The sequence below is a fragment of the Canis lupus genome, chromosome 19, assembly GCF_048164855.1.
Source record: "Canis lupus baileyi chromosome 19, mCanLup2.hap1, whole genome shotgun sequence".
Lineage (NCBI taxonomy): Eukaryota > Metazoa > Chordata > Mammalia > Carnivora > Canidae > Canis > Canis lupus.
This window is the reverse complement of record NC_132856.1, coordinates 11,888,144-11,909,248: the sequence shown is the minus strand read 5'-3', so window position 1 is coordinate 11,909,248 and position 21,105 is coordinate 11,888,144. Positions and strand designations below refer to the sequence as shown.

General features: G+C 38.1%; 1 protein-coding gene and 1 long non-coding RNA gene across 14 annotated transcripts in view; one reads left to right on the top strand and one right to left on the bottom strand.

The window, feature by feature from the left end:
- The window catches only part of GRM7 (glutamate metabotropic receptor 7), an 849,841-nt gene that overhangs the window by 736,947 nt on the left and 91,789 nt on the right, over positions 1-21,105 (top strand). The window lies entirely within an intron of this gene.
- The window catches only part of LOC140611270 (uncharacterized), a 62,900-nt gene that overhangs the window by 25,222 nt on the left and 16,573 nt on the right, over positions 1-21,105 (bottom strand). For 5 of the 7 annotated variants that reach the window (XR_012012552.1, XR_012012551.1, XR_012012548.1 and 2 more), the window contains exon 4: positions 963-1,081. This is a non-coding gene — a long non-coding RNA (uncharacterized lncRNA). Of the gene's footprint in view, positions 1-962; positions 1,082-6,881; positions 6,941-21,105 lie in introns of all 7 variants that reach the window. The other 2 variants (XR_012012546.1, XR_012012550.1) reach the window with 1 other exon arrangement.

Here is a 21,105-nt window from a genome sequence, read left to right as displayed (position 1 = left end):
GGCTAATGCTGTGTTTTGTAAACAGTCTCATGACATTTTATGTCTTCTGTTCTAAAAGTTCACCTTGCTCAGCATTCATCACTTCTGGCTTCTGGTGGTCCATGATGAGTGAGACAGCCACTGGCAAAATGTCTCAGCCATCCAATGCCATTTATTTTTAATTCTGCCTTTACCCTCTTCTAGAAATGGCAGCCAACTGAATATAAACCACAAAGACCTCCTACTGTAGAGGCTTTCTTCTAATCTCATTCCCCACTCCCCTTACTTGCCTGGCCTCTGCAGGGAGCTGAGTATTTATCACTAGAAGGAAGAAATGCAAAAGGAGAGAGACTTTTGACATCATTAAGAGAGTTTAGGACTGAAAAAAAAAAAAATTACAAGCCTGTTGCTTCTAGAGTTGCCAGGTTTAGCAAATAAAAATACATGACACCCAGTTAAATATGAATATTAGTTAAATTGAATCATTTTTGGTATAAAATATGTATTATTTGGGAACACTCATATTAAAAATGCCTCTGTTGTTTATCTGGAATTTAAATCTAAGTAGATGGCTTCTGTTTCTTCATCTGGCAACTCTGTTTGCCCAGCTAAATACAACACCTTTGGGGGAAAGAAGGTGATGTTCAGGATTTCAGACACATGAGGTATTAAGTGACTGTCTCAATGAACTATTACGACTTAAAACTACAGTTTGTTTTCAGAAACAAAACTGCAGGAAATGAATAGAATGGCAAATACTCTTGGTTTATATTTACAGCATACCAGGCAGTACAGTGGCATTTAGGCCCAGTGCTCATATTACATATATATGCTACACATAAATATATATATATATGTGGTTTTATTTCAAAAACGACTTTGATATGCTGGTGGAGGAATGTAGCATGTTACCCTTCTCTTCATTTTTATAGCCAGTTACAGAGTACAGAAATTGCTTTAAAATGACCCAAATTGCAACTTACCATTTAGCAACTCCTATTCGGGAATAGCAGAGTCCATGTCCTTGCCTGTTAGGTTCTGGCAGCCTTGTCCAGAATTTCAATGGTGTACTTTTGTTTTTTTCCCAGGAGCGGATCAGATCCTAGTAGCAAAATTACAGAAAGTAATATTCTGACACAAGGGGGTGGGGAGAAAGCCCATATTAAAAGAGGAGGTGAACATTAATTTCAAGACTGTCACAGTTTTAGCCCAACACACAATTTTTATCTCCCCCTTCTTATATTGTAGAAAAAGAGACATGTTTCCCCACCCCCACAGTGAATTCATATCTATTTTTATGGACTGCAATAACTCCCTAATTGAACATAAATATGAGGGATCTGGGAATGATTGGAACTTGGCAAACATTAAGTGAAATGACAGACTTCTTATAATGACATTAGTTTGGAACGAGGAGCTCCACATTGCATTCTGGAGTGACCACATCCCCATTTAGCAATAATCACAAATGTATACTGCAGAGAGCTGTGAATTTGATGGGCTCAAAAGTAAAGCTATCCTTGTTTTAGGAATTATGACAAAGCCATTGGTTTCCATGGCTACTATTTGTTCTAATTGTGATACATTAGTAACAACAAGAATTGGATGGTTCAAGTCATTTAGTTAATTAAACAGAAACTTGGACTCTGCCAAAAGAATTATGGATGAAATTAGCATCCACTGGAATGCACCTGTAAAATGTGTATTGCATGAGTTTTATCAGCTTAGGGTGAGAGGGAACGGAAGTGCTTGTGTATTTTAAATATGTCTTTCTTAGCCTTATCCCATTACAAGACTCATAATTTATTTTTAAAATATGTTCTCAAATGAAATACAACAGCATTGATCAATGAAACGTGTTTTTTGTTGCTGTTCATATCAGGAAAATATGTGAGATGTCACATGGAGGAAGGCAGTAGCTCACAGCAATTACAGAAAATGATGAAACCACAGAGTCTCCACTAACACACTGAGCTCCTGAAAATAAGAGTCTGTAATGGAAAAAGCTGACATAAGAGTAACTGTGGCATCCCGGCTATGTTTTGATATCACTGAAAGCCTGGCAGGCTCTTCGCAAAGAGAAGCAAGAACATGATAGATTGGACTGAGATAAAGTAGGATGGGGTTGTTAAATTCTGCTTATGAATCTGGGGAAATGCTAGAACAACAGCTCTCTCCTCATCAGACATCGTAAATATTTGTCTGTATCGCTCTTACTATTCTCTGTCCTGGAAAGAAGGTGATATGATCTCCATTTTTCAGTTAGAATTAAAGTTTGGAGAGGTAAAATGATTTGCCCCAAATCACTAAGCCAGGGCCATTCTTGTCCTAAAGACTGTAGAACAGAGCTTCATAAATAGCTCAGGGATGGATTTTTAGTGTGTCAGTTTGTTAAGTCATTCAGCAAACATAATTATTAAGCACCCACTCTGTGGTAGGCATGTGGGATAAAAAAGTGAGTAAAATCTTGCCATGAAACTTCCCTTCCCATATCATCCTACCTATGCCATGTTGCCCTTTCTTTCAAAATGCATCAGACCACCTTGACTTTAAACAAACGTGTTCACTGCCTGTACATTGCAAAGATATCAGTTGAATGGATATACATAGTGAAAAAGATATGCCAATGAATGAAATAGTTTTTAAAACTGTGGTCTGGTGAGGGAGACAGCCATTCCTTTTTTTTTTTTAAGATTTATTTATTTTAGAAATAGAGACTGGGGGAAGAACAGAGGGAGAGAATCCTCAAGCAGACTCCCCCACTGAGCATGGAGATTGATGGGGAGCTTGATCACAGTACCCTGAGATCAAGACCTGAGCTGAAATCAAGAGTCGGACACTTGACTGAGCTACCCAGATGCACCAGGAGGCAACCATTATTTAAGTAATCTCACAAATAAGTGGGAAATTGCAACAATGATTAGTGCTTTGGGAAAGGATATTGTGCTATGGGGCACAGACTAGGGTGAAAATGCTCCTGTTTCAAGCAAGGATGGAGCTGATATCTGAAGAAGACTTGGCCAGGGTTCAGTATGACAGGCAGTATTACAACTACTACAGGCATTATGGGAGCCTGCAGCACAGAGTCTATAAGACTATCATCCTGGTGTTTGATGCTAGAACTGGGAGCCCACAAAGCAGGAACTTGAAGAGGGAAGAAGGATGTAAAATGGGAGAGAACAAGGACAAGCTAGAGCCTTTAAAGGCCAACTGAAACCTGTGTCAGTGTGTGCTGTCTCTGACCTGATGCTGCATCATCCGAGCTAAAAATACAAACACACCTGCCCATGGGTCAAAGAAGCTAAAGAAGGATCCAGGAAAAAGTGGGGTGGGTGTAGGTTCAGAAGATAATTTTGGACAGTTAGGAATGGTGTCGTTTCACTTCTGTCTGCCAGCGTTTGGCAGACAAAAGTGAATCAGGCTCCCACATAGAAAGTTGATCAATTTCAATCAAGACTGGTTTGGCTAGAATTTGACTTTGTCAGACTGTCTTAGGGGACAGTGGAAGGAGCATCCATGGGCCCAGTTTATCAGATTGCGGTTAGAATCTTGGCACAAGTCACTACCACCCTTTGGGCTTCAGTCCTTTATAATATAGAGGTGATGTTAGTAGCTGGAGAGTCCGAGTTGTTTGAAGGGAGGCCTGTCTTGGATTCCCCACATATTTACATGAGTATTCAAACACAAAGCATTTCATCAAGAATGGTACACTCTCAAGGTAGGAGAGTGGGCAGGCCCAGAGGTGGCAACTGCATTGGGGTTAGGGGTGTTTTTCTTTTTATGTTTGCATAGGTTATGGGTTATAGCTAGGGCCGACTCGAACGGAGGTTGTTTCCAGTCATTGAAGGGACTCCTCCCAACAGTTGGGAAGCCGAGTTTTGGGACTTAGGAGGTTCTTTCAGACCTGTCTTGGCCATCTTCCCACATGGGGGTGTGCACTGGGGGTTGAAAGTACAGTGTAAATCTGATATAATGAACTTATAGGTTATTGCAGGACACAGGCTGGAGAGTGTATGCTTGGCACCTGTTGTTCTGGGTCTGATAGCCCCAGGAGATGAAAAACCACAAAACCACTGTTGGCTACCACCCTTGCCTCCAGCTCATATATCTAGCTAACCACCTGCTCTATCACTACTACTCTCTACTTGACGAGGTTGTTTTGGTGACAGGTATAATAATGATCTAAACAAAGTAACTAGTCTTAGAGGTTACACCCAAACTAAGATATAGAAAGTAAACTATTGATGATTGGTAAGAAGAGAAATAAAGCAAAGTGAGGGATCAGAGTAAAGTTATTGGTGTCTCATATATGGGATGAAGAAGACCTCTCCCAGAAGAAGCTATCTTAGTGGGAGAGATACCATGTGGGCTTAAGGAATTGAGGATTATGACTCTACATAGGAAATCATAATTGTACGAATTTAATACACTCAGGAACTGCGAAACTACAGATTACTTACATTTGGCTTTGTAATAACTATACAGTTACATTTGGATATTAGCACTGTAGCATCTGGTAACACACACATTTCTAATGACATTTTTAAAAAGATTTTTATTTATTTGAGAGAGAGAGAGAGAATGAGAATGGGCAGGGAGAGGGACAGAGGAAGAAGTAGACTCTCCATTGTGCACGGAGCCTGATGCAGAGCTTGCTCTATCCCAGGACCCTGAGTTCATGACCCAAGCTGAAGTCAGATGCCTGACTGAGGTTCCCAAGTGCCCCTCTAATGACACTTCTTAATGAAACCTCTACACTGAGTTCATCAATAATGTTTCTCAAAACTATAGAATCTTAATGTATGGAAAGTTCTAGAACAGATTGTGAACGTTGATACTAAAACTGTCAATTATTTTACCAGTGAGAGTGGGTTCATTCAAAAATAACAGAGTTGTAATTGAGCCATATGCAAGGTCTGGCAAAACCATTGATGAATCCAGCAAACAAAGGAGAGGAACATTATTTTATGGAGAAGGATCAAGTTGGAAGAGGTTGTTTTGAATGAAAGTCTACTGGAGAACACAAGAGTTCATGGTGATGATGGTTTCTCACTGGCTGAGTTGTGGGGGTAGTCAATTTCTTGCAGGAGATGCAATGTACATCTTCTTCCTGCTGGGACCTATAATTATGTAATGATTTTTCCCTCTTTTGTTCTGTTGGGTCTGTAATTGATGGTTCTTCCTACAATTGACACTGGGTGGTAAGCATTCCAACTCTGTGTTAGTGAGGTTTCCCTTGACTAATTTTCACAGTGGGTTCTATGAATTTAGCTATTAACAATTATCTCTACTAACTGTGATATAATCTATTGTTTCTGAATCCTTATAAAAATTTAATGAGAAAATGTACACAAAATACCTAACTCAGGTTCTAAAGAGTTTTAGAGCCTCAGTAAACATTAATTTGCCTTAGAAATTTCCCTATAGATGAGATTAGTGACAATCTCATGGTGGCTCCACTTTGTCTTTCCTAAGTTTGAACTACACCTTGGGAGGATTTGAGCAGAAAAGGAAAGCAAAGCTTTAGGAAGGCTGGTTTATAGACAACATTGAATACAGTGGGCAATGGGAACAGGTTTCCAGAACAGAGAAACTCTTTAGAGGCCTCTTGCAGCTGTCAGACTGTGATAAGGACCAGCTCTGACATGGTACATTTAGAATGTTGAATCAGATGCCTGCAAAAGACCTAGCAAAGAAAAAACAAACAAGATTTGTTGGAGAAAGCAGGAATGAAAAGAATCCAAAGTCTATAGTCTGGAGAAGAAGAAAATGTAATGGAACTCTAACAAGAAGCATGGCAAGTAGTACAGGAGCTAGATTTTTTTTTTTTTTAAATCTCTGAATTTTATACCTAAACAAGCACTTATACATCATTTGCTTCTTTTGTGGATGGGAAAATTTAGGCTTGGAAATGGTTAAGTGTTATAAAACTCATGTGGTAAAAAAATAAGAACAGGAAGATACCCTCCCCCCATCTGCTCGTGTTGTATACAGGCTGCCTTTATAGGTTCAGATTGAAATAATGACTGGACATCCAAATGGAAATGTGCTATAGATATTTCAGATATTAGGACTGTCAAAGAGAGGTCAGGTCTGGACAGAGGCATTTTATTGACAATATTCACAAAGGGAGAAAGTAGACAAAAAGATTACCGAAGACACAGAGTTAAAAGAGAGCAAGGAATGGCCTAAGAAGGGAGAAGACATGCAGGTTTCAACAACATGGAAAGTATGTTATTAAGCATCATGGAGCTATTTTTTAAAGGAGAAAAGGAGCGTTTTAAGGCAATGGAAGGTCCAGAGGTTAGAGCACAAGAGGTAAAGGGGGTCCATATCAAGAGCTGGTGTCCCAGGCAGCCAACTTTGAATAAGGCTCCTCTATGGGGGATTCCTGGGCTCAGCGGTTTAGCACCTACCTTTGGCCCATGGCGTGATCTTGGAGTCCTGGGACCGAGTCCCACATCGGGCTCCCTGCCTGGAGCCTGCTTCTCCCTCTGTCTGTGTCTGTGTCTGTGTCTGTGTCTCTCTCTCTCTGTCTCTCATGAATAAATAAATAAATCTTAAAAAAAAAAAAAAAAAGAATAAGGCTCCTCTAGTCTGAGCCCTGGTCTATTCCTCCCAGGGTCTTTCTTTGACAGCATAGCTGACAAATTGGTGGTTAGTAGAAGCTAACCATTCTACTTGGTAGGAAATAACAGCTTTATGGTATAAATGGATAAATTGGATCCTTAAGGATAATATGTCCAGAAGGCCACTGGAGTTCCTGGGCCAGACACTGGCAGATCCTCTCCTGGCTCAAAAAACATCACATTAGAAGTGTTGGTAACAGAACTGTATTAGTTTGCCGGGGCAGCTATAACAAAGAACAGAAAATTTTTAACAACAGAAATTTATCATCTCACATTTCTAGAGGCTAGAAGTCTGAAATCCAGGTGTCATCAGGGTTGGTTCCTTTTGAAGCCTGTGAGGAAATAAAGGTATTTTCCATACCTTTCCAAAGCTTCTGGTGGTTTGCTGATAATCTTAGGCATTCCTTTTTGTACCATTATTCCAACCTTTGCCTTCATCTTCTTCACATGGCATTTCCTCTGTATCCAAATTTCCCCTCCTTATAAGGACACTAGTAACATTGGATTGAGGCCCACCCTGCTCCATCCAGTTAAGACTTCATTTTAGCTAATTATTAGATTTACAATGACTTTATTTACAAATAACATTACTTTCTGAAGTAGTGGGGGTTAGGACGTCAATATATGAATTTGTGGTGAGGGAGACACAATTCAGAAGTACCAAAGTATTTCTCATGTCAGAATCTGCCATTATCATGGTCTTAGTTACAACAGCTCAGGTCTAGAAGCCTACACAAATACCTCCTTTCATTTTTACTTTTTAGAAATTCTGAAATAACAACTATGTTCCCTTTGGCTGCCTCAAAAGTGTCAGTAGCTGGGTAGGGGGGCAGGATCCTTGGACTGCAGTCCTGCCTCAACTGTTATGAGGCTATGTTCAGCTTGGTGTAAGTCAGTGAGCCTCGGCTTGCTTGTCTACAAATTAGAAATTCATCCTTCCAAGCCAGGATACTGCAGTTCAAATTAAATAAAATACAAAAAGAGATTAGAGAAGCTGTAAAGCACACTCAACATTATTTTTATCATTCCAAGTTTATAAATACAAAACCAAGAAGAAACCTAGTCATTTTTATTTTTCCTCTTATTGATCAACAAATCGTTGAAATCAAGCACATGGCCTTAGGTGGCAAATTAGTCTCAAAAACTGTACCTGGAGTACAAATTAGCACTCCAGCTTTCTGTGGATGTAGAACAGAGATCATGTCCCTGTTTCAGATGTTCTTGTTAGCTTATTAAGGTTCAATATCTCAGAAATAATTATTCTCCATTGGAAGAGTAGCATCTCATATTCATAAAGACAATAAAAAATTTTCCTTTATAGACGTAGAAAGGTCAGCATGACAGGTATTTGCATAGCATTAGAACTACAAAATCTCAACTAGTTAGAGTTCAAAGCTTGTCACTGTAACTTGCTGGAAAATCCTTGTATTTCAAGGTATGTATTTTCTACTCTAGGACTTTGTTCAGTTGCCACAAAGTCAATACCACAGACTGGGGGGTTTAAACAACAGAAATTTATTGTTTCACAAGTATGGAGGCTAGAAGTCCAAGACTAAGGTATCAAGGGGCTGACTTGATTTCCCTCTTTGGCCTACAGACAGCCTCCCTCCTTGGCCTACAGACAGTCGTCTTCTCCTTTTGTCTTTACATGGTCTTCCCTCTGTGCAGACACATATCATGCCCAAATTTCCATCTCTTATAAAGATACCAGTCATCGGGATGAAGGCTCACACTAATGACCTCATTTCAACTTAATGAACTCTTCAGAGACCTTATCTCCAAATACAGTCACACATTCTAAGGCAGTGAGGGTTGAGACTTGAATATATGAATTTTGGGGCACACCATTCAGCCCGTAACATTCTGCATATTGATCACTCCAGATTCACACCTTCCTCACAAGCAAAATATATCTACCATTTTACTTTAGAATTCCAAAGCATAGCTCCCAAGATTTTTACTAAAATTGTGGCAATTTTTTTCTAGAAATCATAAGATATTAGGGCCATATTTCCTTCCTCTTACAATAGGTGGTGTATACTTCAGTTATGTTATAGATATCAGCTCATTCACTCACCACCCTTCTCCTGAAGGCCTACTGTGTGCCAGGCATAGGAATGTATATTGTGCACCTTCATCTATTATTGTAAGCTTACAATAAATTGTAATTTGTAAGCAAAAAATTGTAAGCAATAAATTGTAATTTATAAATTACAATAAATTGTAAGCTTACAATAATAGATGAAGGTGCACAATATATATTCCCAAAGCTTACAATAATCTAGGAAAAGCAAGATGATCCTAGTGGGCCAGTGGATATTATTTGTAAAGGCTCTGTTAGGGAAGCAAGTGACCTATCACAGTTCAAAATACATGGACTCTGGGATAGCTCTTTTCATTACTTAATACTGGGTTCAAAAAAAAAAAAATACTGGGTTCACCAGTTAGATGTAATTACACAAGAAATGGCTCTCCTTGTGAGACTTTACAGTAACACAAAGTACTGGATGACCAAAGCAGAGAATTAGGTAGAATTGTATAGAAGCTAGCAGGATGGATTTTGGTGTAGTCTCTCTCTCTCCTTAGTTTGCATATGCCCTCTCATGGTGTCCTCATGTGGTCTTAAGGCTGAATATGCATAGAAAGAAAGAATTGCTCAGTCTCTCTCTCTCTCTCTCTCTCTCTCTCTCTCTTCTTTTTAAACAAACATTTCCATCTGATTAGAGCCCATCCGGATGACTTCACTTAGCCTTAATTACCTCCTCGAAGGCCCTATTTGCAAATACAATCACAGTGGGGGTTAAGGCGGCAGCATGTGAATTTGGGGGTACAGAATTCAATCTTTAATAAGTTGCCACAGAGCTTTAAGTACTTCCTTTTGCTAAGCATCATATGGACCAACCAACCAGAGCTTGTCATCTGAACTCTAAAATAGTACCTCAAAAGCCAGCACAATTCTGAAAAGATAACCAAGTTTAATTCTGTCGCAAAGATAAGATTATTCTACATTCCATTTTTTTTTCTCTCAGCCCAGCACATTTTAAAATAGATTTGAAACCCAGGAAATTAACACCTTCAATTTATTCCCAGAACAGATAGCTAATAAGTAGGGAAAATTAAAAATTTTCAGCCAGTTTGCATCGTGTTTTATAACACATACCACTTTGGCTGTGGAGTAGTTTAATTTGAATTAATCATTAGATTCTCTTCAGAGCTAGAAATGAGGTGGTATTTAAAGTAAGTTACATTGTTAGTACAATCTGACAGCTAAAATTTAGCCTGAGGTGCAATCAGTTGTATGTATGCTTGATACTTTGTACTTTTTTGTCCTCAAATCTTTAATAACAAGGATGATTTCCAATATAAAGATTAAATGATTTGAGGGTAAGGGAAGATCCATGAAAGAAAGTTCCCTTAGGAACACAGATTACAGGGTAGGGGGATAAGAATTTTCACCTGCTCTAACAGACTACATAATCTTCCCTGAGATGTTTGATCAGACAAAAACAACTATGACAATAGAATCACTGAGCTACCTCAACATTTTTAGCACATGGCCAATGTTGTGCAAATTTACAAAAGACTGTTGATTGCCAAATCAGATTTCACTGGTGACCTGCACCACTATTGAGCTCACTCGCCACACTGACAGCATCGCCAGATGTACTTCCTCCTGACCAGATGGAGGAAAGATAATGAGGGGACAGGGATGGATGGTTACTATCCAAAAATGTATTATATCACTTTATTTTTTTAATCTCGCTTTTAGAAATAACTTGGAACTAAGAAGACCAGGTTTGGCTGGTCCCTTACAGTTCATTCATATCCTCACCCTACCTCTGTGCTCTGCTAAGCTGATGACCTCTGTTTCCAGTGACAACATTTGACATTAGCAGTGAAGTCAAACAATTCCTTTATAGGAGAAAACCATAACACTTTGCCAAGAACAGTTATGCTTATGTCATATTTCTCAATTTCATAGACATATGAATTTGGGATGAAACTCTTGACCCTCAGGGACTGAGCTGCATATTTGACATTATTTGGCGTTCAGGGCCATTTGATGTATGTTATATGCTTTTAAATTTTTGTCTTATTATCTATGGAACCACCAAGTGTCTAGTCCAATAGGTGAAGGAGGAATTCTTATTTGTGACTTTTCCAGAAATGCCAAATATGATCATCACTGCAACACGTAGATGCTATAAAAGGGGAAGTTACTGTGAAGCTCTCATTTTAGTCTCCTGTGGATCTGTAGTCTGTTTCATGGCCGACTGCTTGCTGTACAGTTAGACCTCTGGGTCAGAGGCCATCCATTTTTTTTAACTCTGGGGACCAGACAACAGGAATACAATTGGCCCCTCCTATGACCCATGTAGTGTAGAAGGTGGATGATGCTCTGCTGCACCAGACCACCAGTGGATAATCAGCTGGCTAGGACCCATTGTGCTTTCTCTTTGTGCCCTGTGATCCCCTTTGGGGAAGTCTGTCTCTTTTACAAATCTCTGGCTTTATACATGACAAAGATTCCAACAGAGGGATACTTGTGCCTCAGGTAGAAGTAACCTGCAATGATGAGTGTTGAAGAATACAGCTGAGGATACTTATTTCAATGGAATCATCACAATGGAATGGGATTCCTGGTGGAATCTGAGATCTCTGCATTGTAGAGCCTCTGGGTATTAGGAATTTGACTCACTTTTCTTCCCTTCTAATCCATCAAGTAGGATGATATGCTAGGTTGTGCGACCACAGTGATGAACAAGCCAGAGTAGGGATAGCTTTCATGAAGATTTCAGTATAATGGGGGAACTAGACCTGGGTTTTTCAACTTTAGTATTACTGACATTTCATGCTGGATAGTTCTTCTGGGAGGTGGGGAAGAGTAAAACTATCATATACATTATAGGATGTTTAGCAAGATCCCTGGCCTCTACACCCTAGATGGCAGGAGTAACCTGCTTACTTGATTGGAACAATACTTGGTCTCCAGACTTGGCCAAATATCTCCTGGATAAGAGGAGAGACAAAATCGCCCTTGGTTGATGTAGGCTAACATATAAGGAAACTAAGAAATAAAAAAATATATATGTTTAAGTTATAAGTATCACAAAGGAGACAAATATGGCACTAGTTAAGAGAAATTCATAGAATGGGATTTAATTTAGGTTAAAGGGTTAGAGACAGTATCTTTAAGGGGGTGGTATTTAAGATCAGACCTAAAGAAAGATCATAGTGAATTCAGGAGTCTTCCAGACAGAGTAAAGAGCAATCCCTAGGCCCTGCTTGAAGTGGATGTTGATCTATTCATGGAACTGAAGCAGGCCAGTGTCAGTGGAGGGACTAGAGAGGGCAAAAGTCGCATCATAGAGGACCTTGGGGGCTGTGAGAGGAATATGGATTTTATTATAAGTGTGGTGGAAAGACTTTGGAGAATTTCAGGCCTGGAAGATACATTACTTGACTTACATTTTAGGAGAAACAGATTTCCCCTTATGGTATAGAAAATGTATTTGGTAGGGATAAAGTAGAGTAGAGGGTAAGTCAGCATTATTAATCATACTATTGTGTGAAGGCCCTCTGAATGTTCGACTTGTGCTTATAAGGGATAGAAAGTTAAGGGACAGAGTCCTATGGACGATCTGGCAAGAACTTCATCAATATGGCAAAATTAATTTACAGCCATACCTGATCTTAGATTCTATTTTATTTACAAAGAAATGATGACGGTATAAAATCAAAATGGCTAAGTGATAAGATGTGTGTGAAATGTATTGAAGACTATTTTCCAATCTGTAAGATGGGGATCAAAATAGAATGTATTAAATACCTATTAATGAAGATTAGATAGTTAACTAAAACCTTATTCTATATGAACATAATTATTTTAATTACTGTTATCAAAAGCAATAACATTTACTTCATTAAAAATAAAATTCAACTGAGTAAATTTTAAAGGTCTTTTTGGCTTTATTCAGTGATTCATGGGTTGAGAAGCATACCATATTGCAGATGGAAAGGTGCTCCAAGGAGCTGTACATAAGCAGAAGGGAGTGGGGATAAAGAAGTTATACTAGCAAAAAGTGGATTAGTTATAGTATAGTCACTTTCCTTTAGGGGATGTCAGGGTTCTATCATACTGATTAACTGGGAGAGCTGAAACTGCAACTGAATCTCAGTTTGGTGACATGGAGATCAGCATAAGTCACTCCATTTTGGAGTTTGTCTTGTTTTTAACAACTTCTTCCATGTTAAATATTGTGTTTTATATACTATGCGTATCTCAAATTCATCTGCTCTTCCTGACCACTGTCAGTCTATAATCTATTGCCCAGCCTGAACTTAGTTAGAAAAGTTTGCATTTAACTTGTGTTAAACTTATGTTTTAAAAAAGATCTTAGTGAATCTGTTTTTAAATAATGATAGAGCAAGAAAAGTCTGCAGTGGAACAATTTTATTCCTTAATGTCATGTATAGTGTTGAATAGCCAATTGAGTTTTACAGAATAACCCTAAGAACCATAAATAGAAAATAAGATGATTATGCTTTGATAGAAAGAGAAGCAAAGTGGGGGCACATGGGTGGTGTAGTCAATTAAAGTGCCTGACTCTTGGTTTCAGCTCAGGTCATGGGCTCAGGGTCATAAAATTGAGCCCTGAGTTGGGATTCAGGCTCAGTGTGGAGTCTGCTTAAGACTTTCTCTCCCTTTCCCTCTGCCCTCCTGCCTGCATGCTCTCTCTCTCTCTAAAATAAATAAACATATCTTTAAAAGAGAGAGAGAGAGAAGAAAAGCATACTCGAATTCTGATTTATCACCCAGAGATGGTGGAATCAAGCAATCATTCATCCATAAATCTGGATTGAACCTACTATGAAGAAGGAACATACTAGGTGCTGGGATACAAAAATCTAGAATAGTCCCAGCCAATGCAAGAATAGAGGACACATGCCTTCTTATAATGATCATGTGACTAAAATGTGGATTTGGGGATAAGAGCCCTCAAGCTTTCCTGAAGACAGCACATTTTGCTAATGATGGCACACATGCATTTCTTATGTGGTGGGAACTATTCATGATTATTCTGATATTCATTTATTACTTTTATCAACTTGATATAGTAGGTATTAATAGCCTCATTTTGTAGACGAGGAAACAGAGGACTTAGGATTAGTAACTTAGCCAAAAATACATGGCTAGCAAGTGTTGGAGCCACCTTCATTCCAGAGTCTATGTCTTAATCAATAAAATATATTGCCATAAATTAGGAAAACTGGCATGCAGAGCCGGGTGCATATGAATAAGGATGAGGCGGTTAGGAGGAAAGAGGAATAAAATAGGAATTACTGTAGTCCTCAATACTGAAGCCTTTTGTGATTCTCCACTATTCCTGGCAGCTTCTACAAACCACGCTAGTTTCATTTCTTTGTGGTATGCATAATAGCCTACTAGATGGTGCAACCAAAAATTCCCAAATGGTCATTGATGTTCTTTCCCTGCAAGGCATACCCATTATTTTATTTTTTTGTATATACCCTACAATTTATCAACAAGACCCTTTCAAGCTGACCTTTTCCTTTTAATTATTTTTTTGCGCCTTTTTTTATAGTTCATTCTTATCAACTTAATTACATTCCAATAAATAGGGCAATTTCTTAATTAGCGATGTCCTACTCCTTGATCTTGGGAGGTGTGTATGACAATAGACATTACCAGCAGCCTAAGAGAAAATATCCCAATTTGTCCTATGCATTATGCTTTCTTTTTGTTCACAAAGCTGCTGCTATTAATTTAGTATTCAAAAAGCATGGTAAATCTCATTCCACGGATATGTGGAAACTCCAACATTGTGCTTAGCACATGGTATCATACCAAATGGCCACTTCCTGTTTCCCTTCCTTCTATGTATAGAGGGACATTTAGATGACTTGGCTGATAACTTAATAGTAATCTGAAAGAAGCATAGGTTTCAGCTCAGAACTGTATAACTAATTTTATTCTATACTAAGATTACCAGTTTACCAAACTTCTGATCTGTTCACCACTACCAACTGGTTATAATCAAGTAATTTGTTACATATTGTCTTACTCTATCCTGGGTCAATTAGGAAACTATTTCCTAAGCAAACAGCAACAAAAATATCTACATATCTTTTTCCCATTGCAGACTGAAAGAATATGCTATTAAACACATTGTCAAATTTTGATTAAAGGTGGGAATGGTTGGTTTGGATTTTGTGCTTAAAAAATATAAAACAATTGTAGATCTTTCAAGGTTAATAATAAATGATCCAGATTTTGGATATCCTATTCACAAAAAATAATAGTTTGTAAGAAGTACAAAAGATTTCTTGAAGAGTATTACCGAATACTCTTACAATATGGCTAAGTGGGATTAATCGTGGGTATTCATTGATCAACACTGCCCAATAGAATTTTCTGTGATGATGGAAATGTACTATATGAGCATTGCTGAGTATAATAGTCAGAATCTCAGGTGGCTATTAAATACTTGAAATGTGATTGGTATAACTGAGGAATGAAAAGTATTTCATTATTTAATGAATTTTATTTATTTTTTCATTTATTACTCAATTATTTTTAATTAAATTTAAGTAGCACATCTGACTCCTAGCTACTATGTAGCATAGCACAACTATAGTTTCCTGGAATAAAAGTGAAAGGAAGAAGCCAGAAATTTGTAACTCCTAAAACAACTGTCAGTGAGTAGATGGGACTCAAAAATTCTGAAAAGTGGACACAGCAGATGTACATGGCTTAAATCTCCAGTGACCAGAGGAAAAAGAAGACTTTGGCTGAAGTCAAGCAGAACTTGAGGGATGTTAAACACCATGTCTGTTTCATCAAGAACTTTGAGGCATGGGGCTGTCACACCAGCCTAATTCTTTAATGAAATGGCATCTTTAATTAACTTTTCTAGATGATATCGTCACTAGTGTTTAAGATGAAATTCATTATTTTTCAACTGAAAGCTATAGACTGCCCTGCTGCGTGTGCATGTAGCATCTTCAGTAGATAATTACTTCAAACCTTGTTGGGAGTTAACTGATCCAAGGACCAGAGTCCTCTGTGTAACACTATCATGGTCCAAAGCCAAATTTGCTGCAAACCTGTACAAGCTAATTTACCCTGCCACAAAAAGTACATCTGACTTATTCATCACTCTAAATATATGCTATGTTATCACAACCCCCAAATTTTAGAAAGGGAATTTCTTCAAAATCTGTTTAGGGCAAATTTTAATTATACATGGTTTATCCTCCTGTGTTGCCAGAAATACCCTTTTTTATCTTGTCTACTTGGGTAACTCCTATTCATCCTTCAAGATTTAACTTGAGCCTCACTTCCTTTATAATGTCTTTTTCTTTTCCACTTCCCAGGTCCTACACTTTGTGTCAATCATATTAACAGGATGTGGGAGTGAGTGTTCTTGCCTTTCTCTAACACTGGACTTCAACCAAATGAAGACAGACTCAGTTCTAGTCATCTTTATTTTTCTGAATGTCTGATGGGGCCTGGGCATAGTAAAGACATTGCAAATGTTTCGTAAGTTAATGCATATTCATTATCAAAGTTATGAGAACACTTCCATGAAGTAACGGTAGGACATCCAAGGGTCAGGTCTCAGTGAAGTTAATAAGCAGAGATCTGCTTATCTATATCAGGACAGCAACCGGAGACATAGACTATACTGATTCTTATAAAAATTCATTGCTAAAAGGGTATATGTGATTGCATCTGGACCTATGTATCTTAAATGCCAGGGATCTCATGTACATAAAGAATATTTCCACACATAGTAGGTTTGTGTAGATGCAGAGAGAAGCCCAGATTCATGGTGATATGAGTGCCAGTTAATCACTTCACTCATGTACAAACTGATGGGATTGTGTACAAACATCCAAGTGCCTGAGGCTCACCATGGTACTAGGGCAAAGTGCCAAACCCCTACCCCAAGTTGCAAAGCCTGTTAGAGTTTCTGCCAAATCATGAACACATTAAGCATTCTATCTACTAAATGGAATGGTTTCTCAAAGAGAGATAATAATTTCCTCAAAGACCATACTCCAAAATGATTTTTTCCCTTGATTGGAAATTGTCATTTTCCAGATTGAGATATCCCAAAGTGTAGGACTTTAGGTCCATGTTTTGTTTTGTTTTCAAATGGCTTCAAAAGAATCTTTAGCAGAAATACATGTATGGAGCCAGGGAGGATGCAGAGCATAGAAAGAGGAATAGTTGCAGGCATGCCCTCTCCAAACAAGAGGATCTCAACTTCTAGAAGAGATGTATCAGGTTTGTTTATCAGGATATGTTCCTTTGCAAAAGACTCGATCACATTCATCCAACCATTTAAGTAAAAAACAAACAAACAAACAAAGCAAAAAAACCCACATGGTTTTCTTTTACTGTTACTGTGTACATGTCCCTGAGAATGGCAATTCTGACATTCCAGGTGCCATCCCCAATTAAAGAATCAGCCAGACACAAGCCGCTTTGCAGAAATTCTCTCTGCTAGCACTAAGGCAGAAGCATGCCACCTATTGGGTACAAAGGGGGCACACTAGGATTTGAAATAGAGCTTGAAGTCATTTGACACAAAGGCACCTAACTGAGGCAGCCCTCATAACAGACCACTCTCTGTGGTGACAGGGTTGGTCAACCTAAACAGTGGTGTTGCTCTGTCACTACAGCATGTAAACCTGATGCAACAGTGACAGCAACAGCTCATGCAAAGTCAGCAGTGAGACTTAGAGGCACATACTGACAGGCTGTGGTGCTGCGCATCCTCTCCCATGGGAGCCTTTGCAGCACTCTTCTATCACCAGCCACTGTCACAGAACCTGCTCTGACAATTCTGACATAGGTCTCTGAAGACTCCAAAATCTGTGTTTGCCCACCATCGGCACTGCAGTGTCCAGGGACTGAATGTCCCCTTGAGCAAACTGGATAACTTCTCTCTGGCATATCTGAGAGAATTGAGACACAGGATAAGAAAACAAGAAAAAGAAAATTGCCCTGAAAGTATATTTGGTTTTGAGTTCCACACTTCCTCACTCTAACAGACCCATACCCTTTTGGCAGGGTAAAAGGTCAAGTTATAAAATCACAAATTCATTTTTACAAAGACTAATCTGCCTTCAAAGTATCCTAGGGATGCATACAATGATGGAGAGAGTAGAGGCTCCACAAAATATAGGGACTTCACCATTATGAAATGGAATGACGGCTACTCAATTTTCTTCAATGATTTGCAGTTTATAATGCATTTTGACACCAATTAATTGGGTTGATACTCAAAATAACTCCCTAAGGCAGACATCATTATCATTTTCAGAAGAAGAAGCTAAAGCTCAGATTAAAAGATTGCCTCAGGACCACCAGTTCTTCGGAAACTGTCCCACACAACCCATGTCCCACACAACCCATGCAGGGAGGCCTCCCAGAGAAATAACCCCATTTTCTTTGAGTAAAAAATGGATACAGTGTTTGGATATCTTATTCTTCTGATATTCTGGTACAGCACTATTTTTTAATTTTATACACATACACACACATATAACTGTTCAATAACAAAGTGAAATTCACAGGTCTTATGTGTATTTGGGATGAATTCTGACAAATATGGACCCTTTTATAACCATCATTCACATCAAGATAAAGATTTCTAGGAACACCTGGGTGGCTCAGTGGGCAAGCATTTGCCTTTGGCACAGCGCATGATCCCGGGGTCCTGGGATCGAGTCCAGGGAGCCCGCTTCTCTCTCTGCCTATGTCTCTACCTCTCTCTGTCTCCATGAATAAATAAATAATCTAAAAAAAAAAAAAAGATTTGCATTACCCAGAAAGTACTCTATCTCTTTCCAGTTAGTACCAATTTCTAAAGAACCATGATTCTGACTCAGTTATCATAAAGTATGTCTGCCTGTTCTTGAACATCATATAGATGAATTTATATAATATCTACTCTTTTGTGTCTAGATTGTTTTACTCAAAACTTTCCTTAAGACTCAGTCTTGTCTGTATACACTTCTGAACTCCTGGAGCACTTTGTTGCCACATCTTATAAAAAATCCTTGCCTTTATCAAATTTTTTTTGTCCCACCCCTAACAGGTCATCTCTTATAGGCATAGAGCACAACCAATTTATCTCTTGTCTCCCACAATATTCTACAAGAGGTTTGAAGTATATTTGATACAGGATACATATTTGTTGAATTAAGTGAAGCAAATGATCAATTCTTTCCTTGAGTCATTAGATGACTTCAGTGAAAAAGGTCAGATGTAAGCAGGATAGCATGTCCTGTGTGAAACTATAGGCCACCGGGACAGGTATTTTATAGAGGTGATGGTTTTACTGGGCATGATGGAAAGCAGAAGGTAGAGCAATACTTATGGCGCCTTATTATATTTTGTGAGAACTGATCAAATATGTAATGTCTTGGGAAGTAAAATTCTGCATTTTGACATGACCATATGCCTGGGACAGGTTACCATGCCCTGGATTCTGTGGACTCTATGACCACAAATTTCAAATGAAAATGTCAAAAATTTTGCTTGTTCTCAAATAATGGAATGTGATGAAGTTGAAAATGTCAAAAATTCCACTTGTTCTCAAATAATAACATGTGATGAAGTTGAAGAATTCAAAGTCCGAATGCCAGTCAAGCAAGTATTTTGAGGGAATATGTATTCTGTTTGCCCTTTTAATTTATGTACAAAGTGAGTCTAAAGAGAGACAGAGATATTATTTATAGCAATGACAAGAGCCTGGTACTCCAAGCTTCTAAAGTCTTAGGACTGAGTGCCAATTTAATGGGGCAGAGAAAAAAAAATATGGAACAAGGGGAAAATTATGTGGAGGCTGTAAAGCCTTCTGCAGTGATGTCAGCTGGCTTTTATGCAGAAAAGGCATATTATTTTGTCTCCAAGCTGAAGTGAGGACTATCCAATGCAATGTTAAGACCTTTGACTTTTCAGCTAAGCCATGAAAATGACTATCATAAGATGTGTCTGCCTCTGACAGAGGCAATGCCTTTGTCCATTCAAAAACCACCTTAGACTCAGTAGAGGAATCCTATTTGTAGATCAACTGTTCAAGAGTATAATTTTAGAGCCTCTGGAATGACAGAGAAGGAATCACTGCTGGGCCTTTCTGGTGATTATTGACAAGACTGTGCTTGAGATTTTCTCAATCATTAACCAGTTTAGTCAGTGAAGAACTAAGTTTCCATTAGTGACTATTCACAAATGAAGCAATAAACCAAATTCCTTTCTGCTTCTTCCTAAAACTCTTCGGGACCAGAACTTTCTTGGACATATTATTTCTTTGATGTTACTTGCTCACCCTTTACTACTGCAGTAATAAGTCCTCTCCAGTTTGACTTTGAGGCCAATTATATGTTGGAATGGAAAGGAAAAAAAATTAAGAGGAATTAGATACAGAAAAGAGAACTGAGAGTATTGAAAGAGTGAGACTATGTCCTGGGTTGGCCCCAAAATCATACTATATAACTATCTGAAGAGAGAAATAAGAATAAAAAGTACTCACGGGTGAATGTTATCTATTCTTGCTATATGGAAGGACTTGTAGGCAATAGTTCTCAACCCTGACTGCACAATAGAAGCACCAGGGGAGCTTTTGAAAATCTTGATGCCCATCAAATCGAGACATCAGGGGTAAAGGGGAGAATACATATTACAGTAGTTTTCAAAGCTTCCCAGGTGATTCCACTATGCAACCATGGTTGAAATCCATGTTTCTCAACATAATAATAAATAATGAAATAATGTCCACTTATTTGACTACATAAAACAAAGTGTTTGATAAACATTATAAATATCAGCAACATGTATAAAACATACAGTATTAATGTCCTCAATGCATAAGGAATACAAAATTATAAGGAAGTATTTTTCCGCATTGTCCTTTAATTTTCCTTGTGCCCACACTCTCTCAAAAATGTTAACTTGATATCACAATGATAAAAAAAAAAGTCCTTAAAAACATGAACATTTTCTAGAAAGGGCAGTGTGTAGTTACCCCATAAGACTTTCTACTTCTTATTGCCTAGCTTTCTGTATCTAAAAAGGCATTATATAAATGCACATACCAAAATATCTACATCTTGAGAACTGTAGTTTTTGTTTCATTCTTCCAGCTTTGGAAGATATAACTCTGAGATATAACTGACCTATAACATTGTGTAATATTAAGGTGTATAATGTGATGATTTGATATATGTATATGTTTTAATATATATATCAAATATGTTATGCATAAATAATATATAAAGCATATGATGATATATGTATAAATGAAATGATTACCACAATGAGGTTAATTGGAAAAGCTAACAAGGAATCTAACTCAGCACTTACCAGACTTTAATGTACATAGAAGTAATCCAGGGATCTTATTAAATGTAAATTTAGGCCTAAGAAATTGCATTTGGAGCAAAATCCCAGTAGGTACTA